This window comes from Caretta caretta, chromosome 15 (genome assembly GCF_965140235.1).
Source record: "Caretta caretta isolate rCarCar2 chromosome 15, rCarCar1.hap1, whole genome shotgun sequence".
Lineage (NCBI taxonomy): Eukaryota > Metazoa > Chordata > Testudines > Cheloniidae > Caretta > Caretta caretta.
This window is the reverse complement of record NC_134220.1, coordinates 16504272-16512262: the sequence shown is the minus strand read 5'-3', so window position 1 is coordinate 16512262 and position 7991 is coordinate 16504272.

Here is a 7991-nt window from a genome sequence, read left to right as displayed (position 1 = left end):
GATCGCTGTTTCTTCAGTTGAGCACCAGATGAAGTAGTTGGCTTGTGTTCAGGGGCCATGTTGTACGAAAAATACGTATCTTTAAACACTAGAATCACACTCAGCACGGCAAGATGCTCACCGGATCGGCAGGCAGCAATCAACCCCCAAGTGCTCTCCCATCGACTCCTGTAAAGTACTCCACTGCCGCGAGTTATTGTTATTTTTCTTTTTTTTTGCTGAGTGCGTTGAATTCGCATAAGTTAAATGCGCATATGATGCGACTCCACTGTATTTACTTCTCCACACCGGTCATGATTTTATAGACCTCTATCATATCCCCCCCTTAGCTGTCTTTTTTCCAAGCTAAAAAGTCCCAGTCTTATTATTCCATACCCCTAATTATTTTTGTTGCCCTTTTCTGAACCTTTTCCAATTCCAATATATCTTTTTTGAGATCGGGCAACCACATTTGCACACAGTATTCAAGATGTGAGCTTACCATGGATTTATATAAAGGCAATATTGTCTTATTATCTATCCCTTTCTTAAAGATTCCCAACATTCTGTTAGCTTTTTTGACTGCCCCTGCACATTGAGTGGATGTTTTCAGAGAACTATCCACAATGACTCCAAGATCTCTTTCTTGAGTGGTAACAGCTAATTTAGACCTCATCACTTTATATGGATATGGGATTATGTTTTCCAATGTGCATTACTTTGCATTTATCAACATTGAATTTCATCTGCCATTTTGTTGCCCAGTCACCCAGTTTTGAGAGATCCTTTTCTAGCTCTTCGCAGTCTGCCTGGGACTTAACTATCTTGAGTAGTTTTGTATATCTGCAAATTTTGCCACCTCACTGTTTACCCCCTTTTCCAGATCATTTATGAATACGTTGAATAGTAATGGTCCCAGTACCGACCCCTGGGGGACACCACTGTTTACCTCTCTCCATTTTGAAAACTGACCATTTATCCCTACCCTTTCTTTCCTGTTCTTTAACCAGTTACTGATCCATGAGAAGACCTTCCCTCTTGTCTCATGACAGCTTACTTTGCTTAAGAGCCTTTGGTGAGGGACTTTGTTAAAGGCATTCTGAAAATCTAAATACACTATATCCACTGGATCCCCCTTGTCCACATGCTTGCTGACCCCCTCAAAGAATTCTAGTAGATTGGTGAGGCATGCTTTCCCTTTACAAAAATGATGTTGACTCTTCCCCAACAAATTATGTTCATCTCTGTGTCTGACAATTTTGTTCTTTACTATAGTTTCAACCAGTTTGCCCAGTACTGAAGTCAGGCTTACTGGCCTGTAATTGCCGAGGTTACTTCTGGCTCATGAATAAATGGCAGCTTTTCAGAAGGCATGAACTCACTCAGTGAGTTGATTTTCTCCTCCGGGGACTGACCCAGCCATCTGACATTTTCTTTCGTTGCAGATTGTGGAATGCGTTTGGTGATCCTTCCCGCCCGCTCTGATTGACTGGCACAGCATGTTGGCAGAGCCCTGCCATTGCTGGGTGTCACAGAGTGTTTTTTAGGACTTGATTGATTGGCACAGTGCATCAACAGAGGCCAGCATTTTCCTTTCCATCCTTTGCTGACGGTTGTTTAGTCAATGTCGGGAAGGACCTTATTTTCTTTCTCCCTGGGCTAACACTTTCCCTTGGCATTCAAAATACCAATGATGGTGCTGACACTGGCAACAAACCCAGAATACTTTTTCCATCTCCAATGAGAAGGTGAGTTATGATTCACTGTGCTTAGCCTGCTGCCAAATTCCTCATGGGGTACATGTGTGAAACATGTTAAAGGATTTTATACACCTCTTCTGCCTGGGCAGTTTGTTTTCATTCGTTCCTATGATGTTCACAGCAGCCCAGATCAAATCACAGAAAGATAAATCATATCCCAGTGGACCTCTAGCATACAATTAACAGTGAGAAATAGGAGCTAGTGGTCTTTGAAGGTGAATATTCTTCAAGGCAAGCTAGGGCCAAACCTCTGCAGCGGGGACTCAGCTATTCCTATGAACGTGTCTCTTTTACATTCCTCTCCATGTAAAGGTAGAAGGCCAGATCCTCAGTGGGTGTAAATCAGCATAGGGCCACTGAACTCAAAGGAGGAATGTCCATTAACGCCAGCTGAGGGGCTGGCCCAGAGTTGGTTCTCACGTTCAGGATCATTCTGACATTCGGCATGTGCAGCGACACTTCCCGAGCTCGCCACGCCCTCGCTTAAATAAACAGGCATATCAGTATGAGCCAAACAACATCTGAACTGGCAGGGAGAAAGAAAGACCTTGAGCTTTCCCAGGTGAATGAACTTGCCAAGTGAGCTTCACAGCCTAAGCCAAAATTCTTTATTTTGACGTTATATTACCCACAATGCTAGTAGGTACATAAACCTGTCCATCCAGCTCGGGACTCTTTTTTCATACCAACCCTTCAGCAGCTCTCATTCCGAGCGCACACAGGAGGCTCACTCCAGGCCATCTCTCGCTGCTTCTCAAACACTGCCTCACTGTTGCTGCCTGGACCCTTTTTTAGACTTATCGAAGCAAAATAAAATGTGTTTTACAGGGCCCTTTGGCCATGGGGGGTAGAATTTTGTGATTTTATAGTGCTTGTAAACTGAACTTGTAAAGTCCCGTAAAGCCCACAGCTTGAGCAGTTCATCCGAATGATGTCCTTAGAAAAGACTGGCCACCTAGCACAGACAGAGTGGGCCAAATTCTTCTGTGGTGTGACTCCATTAACTTCAATGCACTTTCACCATGGATCAACTTGCCCCAACTCCTGTTAACCCTCCTATTGTTATCTTGATATAATTAGCTTGAATCATCTGCCCTGCCCACCTTCAATTTCCCTTAGATATAGTTACACCCCCTCTCTGATGTTTATGTGTGTGTGAGGAAATTAAGTTGGCATAACACTGACTCCAAAGGGGACAAAACAGGGTATAAGTTACGTCATCAATTCCCTCCAGACTTATTTGGACTCATTTCTGAATTTTGGCCCTTTGTGTCCTTGGGAGATTCATTTATTGCTTGGGGGTATCACTGTGGTTTTGCTCCTCTTCCATGCATTTCCACCCTATGGCTTGCAGCAGTGCAGGAATTTAACATACCTGTCAAAACAGCCTCAGCGAGGGAGTAAATAAACTACTTCTCACAATGCACCAGGCAGGAAAGTAATTGGAGGCAAATGATAATAACAGTGAGTATGACGGAAGGAGTTCTAATCAGACCTGCTCTGTCTATTGAGTCAAGCACTTTACCTGCTGACTGGTGTTCTTCAAGGTAATTATTACATGGGCAGCCAGAATGATTGATGGCTATATTCATTAAACACAGCCCTTATCCTTTGCTCTCAAAGCCCCTATAATCCAGCCAGGCTGCTTCTGAATAGGGTGCACTCCATTTGGTGCATTTTTAGCAAATGCTTTCAAAATAAAAATGCGGGGGAAGGACTGGAGTTCAGCCTGAACAGGGGATCTCCACGCACTTCTGAGGGACAAGGGCCTTTCGAGAATGCAGGTGCACCAGCCCAAACCAGCTGTGCACACAAGAATTCCGAGCACAGAGTATTAAATCGTGACAGCTGCAGCTGACTCTTAAATAACCACCAAGCATGAAGAGATTATGATGGATTTTCCCTGTATTATGAAACTGATTTTACATCATATACTAGTCGAAAATATCTGTCTCCTGAAGGACTTGAGACCCGTAAGCAGTGCCAGCGTCATGCATTCGCGCACTGATCCAGGCTCAGCAGCCATGGCAAAACCCGTTCTAACAGAGTGTTTTCTCAGTGCAATGGCTTAATGCCAGCATGAGGCATATAAACAAACAAATGGTTGATACTGCGTTTTTCTGGTAGACAATCGAATGGTGACTGATGCAATAGTAATCCAGGATTCTTTTTCCTGTGCCACTGAAAATAATGCTGGTTTCTCATTTCTTTGATTAAATTTTAGTTTTCCAATTAAGAAAAGAGACAGAATGAAAGGATGCTGTCAAAACCCAGTATAGTGCTTTAAAATGCTTTACACACACACACTGCGCATTTAGTCTGTGGAACTCATTGCCACAAGTTACCATTGAGGCCAAGGCCTTAGCAGGAATCCAAAAGAGGATTGGGCATTTAGATGGTTAACAGAAATATTCACAGATACAATAGTCTAGGTAGATTTATTATAGTAAATATTATTTTTAAAATACCCAAGAGTTTTGGAAGGGCTACAAACCCTCATGCTTCCTGGCATGAGTCATCCTCTACCAAATGGCGATTGGGAGAGGATTTTCCATGGAAGCAGCTTGTCCCGTATCTGCCCATTACAGGGCTCCTTGAGACTTCTGCTGAAGCAACTGGTGCTGGCCAGCATCAGTGACAAGATACTGAATTAGGTGGACAATAGGTCTGACCCAGGCTGGCACCATTCTTTCCTGACAACATGCTTTTAAATACTTTAAAAACAGATGCACTTACCCACTGCAAAAGCAGCCTTAACCTGAGCCGGTATTACGTGTAACAGCAGAGTTCTGTGCGACCTCTGATGAATGATCTGTAGGGCGGGGGGGGGGGTGGTGGTGGTGGCAGGTGTAGGTGACATCGCTGAATCAGTGCACTTAGATCTGCACCCAAGCGCCAGCCCAGATTGCTCCCCACACCTTTGAGACCCTAAGAGTGGGCTCCCTATGGGTTTGGTGGGCGAATAATGTAATGCACAACTACTGATGACACCTGCTAATGATGAAATTCATTCTGGTTCCAAACCAGGTACAGTATTGAGTGCACGCTGCTATGAAACACGCTCTTTGATGAATTGCCTGCGTGGATTCAGGTGCGTTCTTAGCTGGACAACATGTGACTTCAAGAATCTGAAGACCGATCTGACTCCAGTGATGCTACAAAAGCAAGGAGTGGGGCATAAGAAGGGTCAGGTACTTAAAGTGCGGCCTCTCACCTCGCTTATTTGTCATAGCTAAAGGAGAGCCTGAGCCTGCCTAAACTGGGATGTCAGATGAATGGAACGTGATTGATGACTCTGGAGACACGAGGGAAACCACAAGTCCCCTGACAAGGATTTTGACTGCTTTCTTCGGCACTTGCTTGTCCATGAGATGGACATTTTCAACATATTTAGAGGGAGCTGTCCACAGAAGATGATGTGAGGCCAAATTCAGCAATGATGCATAAAAGAGGGAAGAAGATAGAGATTGGTAAGTGAATCTGAGTGTAAGGGAACCTAAACAGCTGTAATTTACACCTTCTGTTGGCCCCCTTGACTCCTTTAGGGCCTGTCTATACTGGCGATATTTGGTTTCAAATCAAAGTAAGCCACTCTGGTGCAAGCTCCATATTACTCTGGTAAAGCACATCGACACGAGGGAGCGGGGGACCTTGCATTGGGTCAGCTGTACCAGTAGCTACACCAGTAAATTTCTCTCCCATGTAGCCAGGCGCTTAGGCACTTCCCCCACAACTTCCCCATCCCCTGTAAATTTGGCCTGCAGTTATTGTTTTAGTGTGCCTACAACATGTACGTGCTAATTAATAAAGAAAAAAGATCATTCCTGTAACTCTAAGTAATATTAATCGCATAATTATTATACCACATTAGTCATAAAGCATTTGCAGGTCTCTTAGAAAAATGGTGTTTTAAGAAAATAATTCTTTCAACTTTAAAAATAATATTTTAGTAACTTTTTTTTTACTAGTACCTTGGCAGCTATTAAAGTGTCAGAGCTGCTAGTAGAGAGCTTGTATCACTGGTAAGGGACTGGGGGATTGGAAATTTTCGAGACGATCTGGAAATATGTGACTTTGAGCTCAAGGGAAATTTCTCCATTTCTGCAAGTGACTGTCAGGTTTTTTTGCCCCAATAGCAACTAAAGTCTACTGTCGTTAAAATCATGACATTGGCCCCACATGGAGATGTGACACGAAATAATGAGATGTCATGCTGAAATACTAATGAGCAATCAAGTCAGGCCCAGCTCCCCGCCCCACGCACAGCACGTATCTTTAAGGCTAACATAACCCTGACTTTTCTTTGTCCCAGAAGTGAAAATTGAAGACAAGTCTGAAATCAAGTCTGTTTCCATGGGTTAGCAAAATTTGGATTTGATAACCAATGTATTGCTTGGATTAAGCTTTTATACTCTTACTTGGCTTCCTGGGTAGTTACAAATGGTATTATTTCTGCCCAATTTTCATTACAGAGAGGTACAAAGCACAGCTGCCCCTTTTTCTTTTTCTGTTTGATTTAGTGCTAGAACCTTTATCCGTTGCCATCGGAGGATGTTCATGGTATCAGGGTGGGCCTAACAGACCACAATGTTACGCTCTGTGTGGCTGATGCACTTGTATTTGTATCTATTCCTAACCTTCTCACCATTATTAATAAGTTTGGATTCCTCTCCAGATATAAAATTAATTGGGGTAAATTAGAAATTTTAGGTCTTAACAAATATGCCCACAAAGGCCTTGTCTCACACTGGGACTTTCACTGGCAATTTTCTTATATGAATATTTAGGAAGACTTGTTCCCCAAAGTATTCAGCACATCCCTAAGATAAATACAGAAGCAATCATTGCCCAAGTGGCTAATAATTTGGGGAGATGCAGTTCTTTAACCCTCTGTGGTGTAAAATTAACATACTGAAAATGAATGTCCTGCCCAGAATTTTGTATGTCCTGAGGGGTCTCCCTATTTCTATTCCTCAAACTTATTTTAAGAATTGCAAAAATATTTTCAGAATGTTCTGTTGGGGCCCAGGTAAGAAACCGAGACTGGCTCTGAGTCCCCATCTATGGGAGGGTTTCATTTTCCCAACTTGGAAAATGATCATATCTCCTTTTTGTTAAGCCAGGCATCTTTGTGGCTGTTAGATATGACCACCTAGACCCCACCTTGGGTTTAGAGTGAACCAGAATCGGTTCACCCTCCTTCCCCTTTCAGGCACGGTAGGATCAAATTATTATAGATTTGATGATTCCAGAGCTCCCACAATAACAGCTGTGAGGCAAACTTGGTCAAACATGGCTAGAAAGTTCTGCTTCTATCATTCTTCCCCCAGAGGCAGTCCTATGGAGCAATCCTTTCCTTAAAATCAGCAAAACCTTGATGTGGAGGGGTTGAATGGACAGAGGAATTATGACTCTCTCATAGCTAATTGACAACGATCATTTTAAACCATTTGTATATAGATCTTCAGAAACAGTTTGGCTTGCCCTGCTCTAGAGTATGCAAATATCTCCTCTTAAAGCATTTACTTAGAAATGGATTTGGATCAGTTGCACTGAGAGCTCCGGAACGTCTACAACTTCTACTATTTTGGAGGAAACTTCCTGGATTTTCTTGGCCAGCAGTACCCTTTTATGATTTTCTGGCCCAAAAACTTCTGCCAAAGATTGATCATTTGAGAGCTGCTTGGAATAGAGATTAAGATACACAACTATCTCTAGCCCAATGGAACACAGTTGTATCTAATGTTTAAAAATCAACTATAGACCTGAGACTATTCATGAAAAGATACTTTTTCAAATATACTGGTCCCCAACATAGGCTAATGGTAATGGGGCTCATAAATGCTGACCATAGTTGGAAATATAACTTTGGTGCTACATTAGCTCAGATGTTTTGGGAGTGCCCCTATATCAAGAATTTCTGGTATCAGGTGTTTCAAAGGACAATTTGATATTGGATGCTCAGTTGGAACCCTCCATCTTTAGTTTCATTCTTGGATCTATTCCTGATACCTGGAGATTGCCTAGTAACAAAGCAGCATGGTTCCAACGTGTGGCTTTGGTCGCTAAAAAATGAATCCTTCAAAAATGGAAAAGTTGATCCCCACCAAATATGGGTGCCTGGCTCACTGATATGGCTGACCTTGCGGCGAATGGCCGACTGGCATTCCACAGAAGGGGAATGCCTGAAAAATTCAAAGGAATTTGGGCTGTCTTTTTAGAGGTCTATGATTAACGCAGACCCTGAAGATA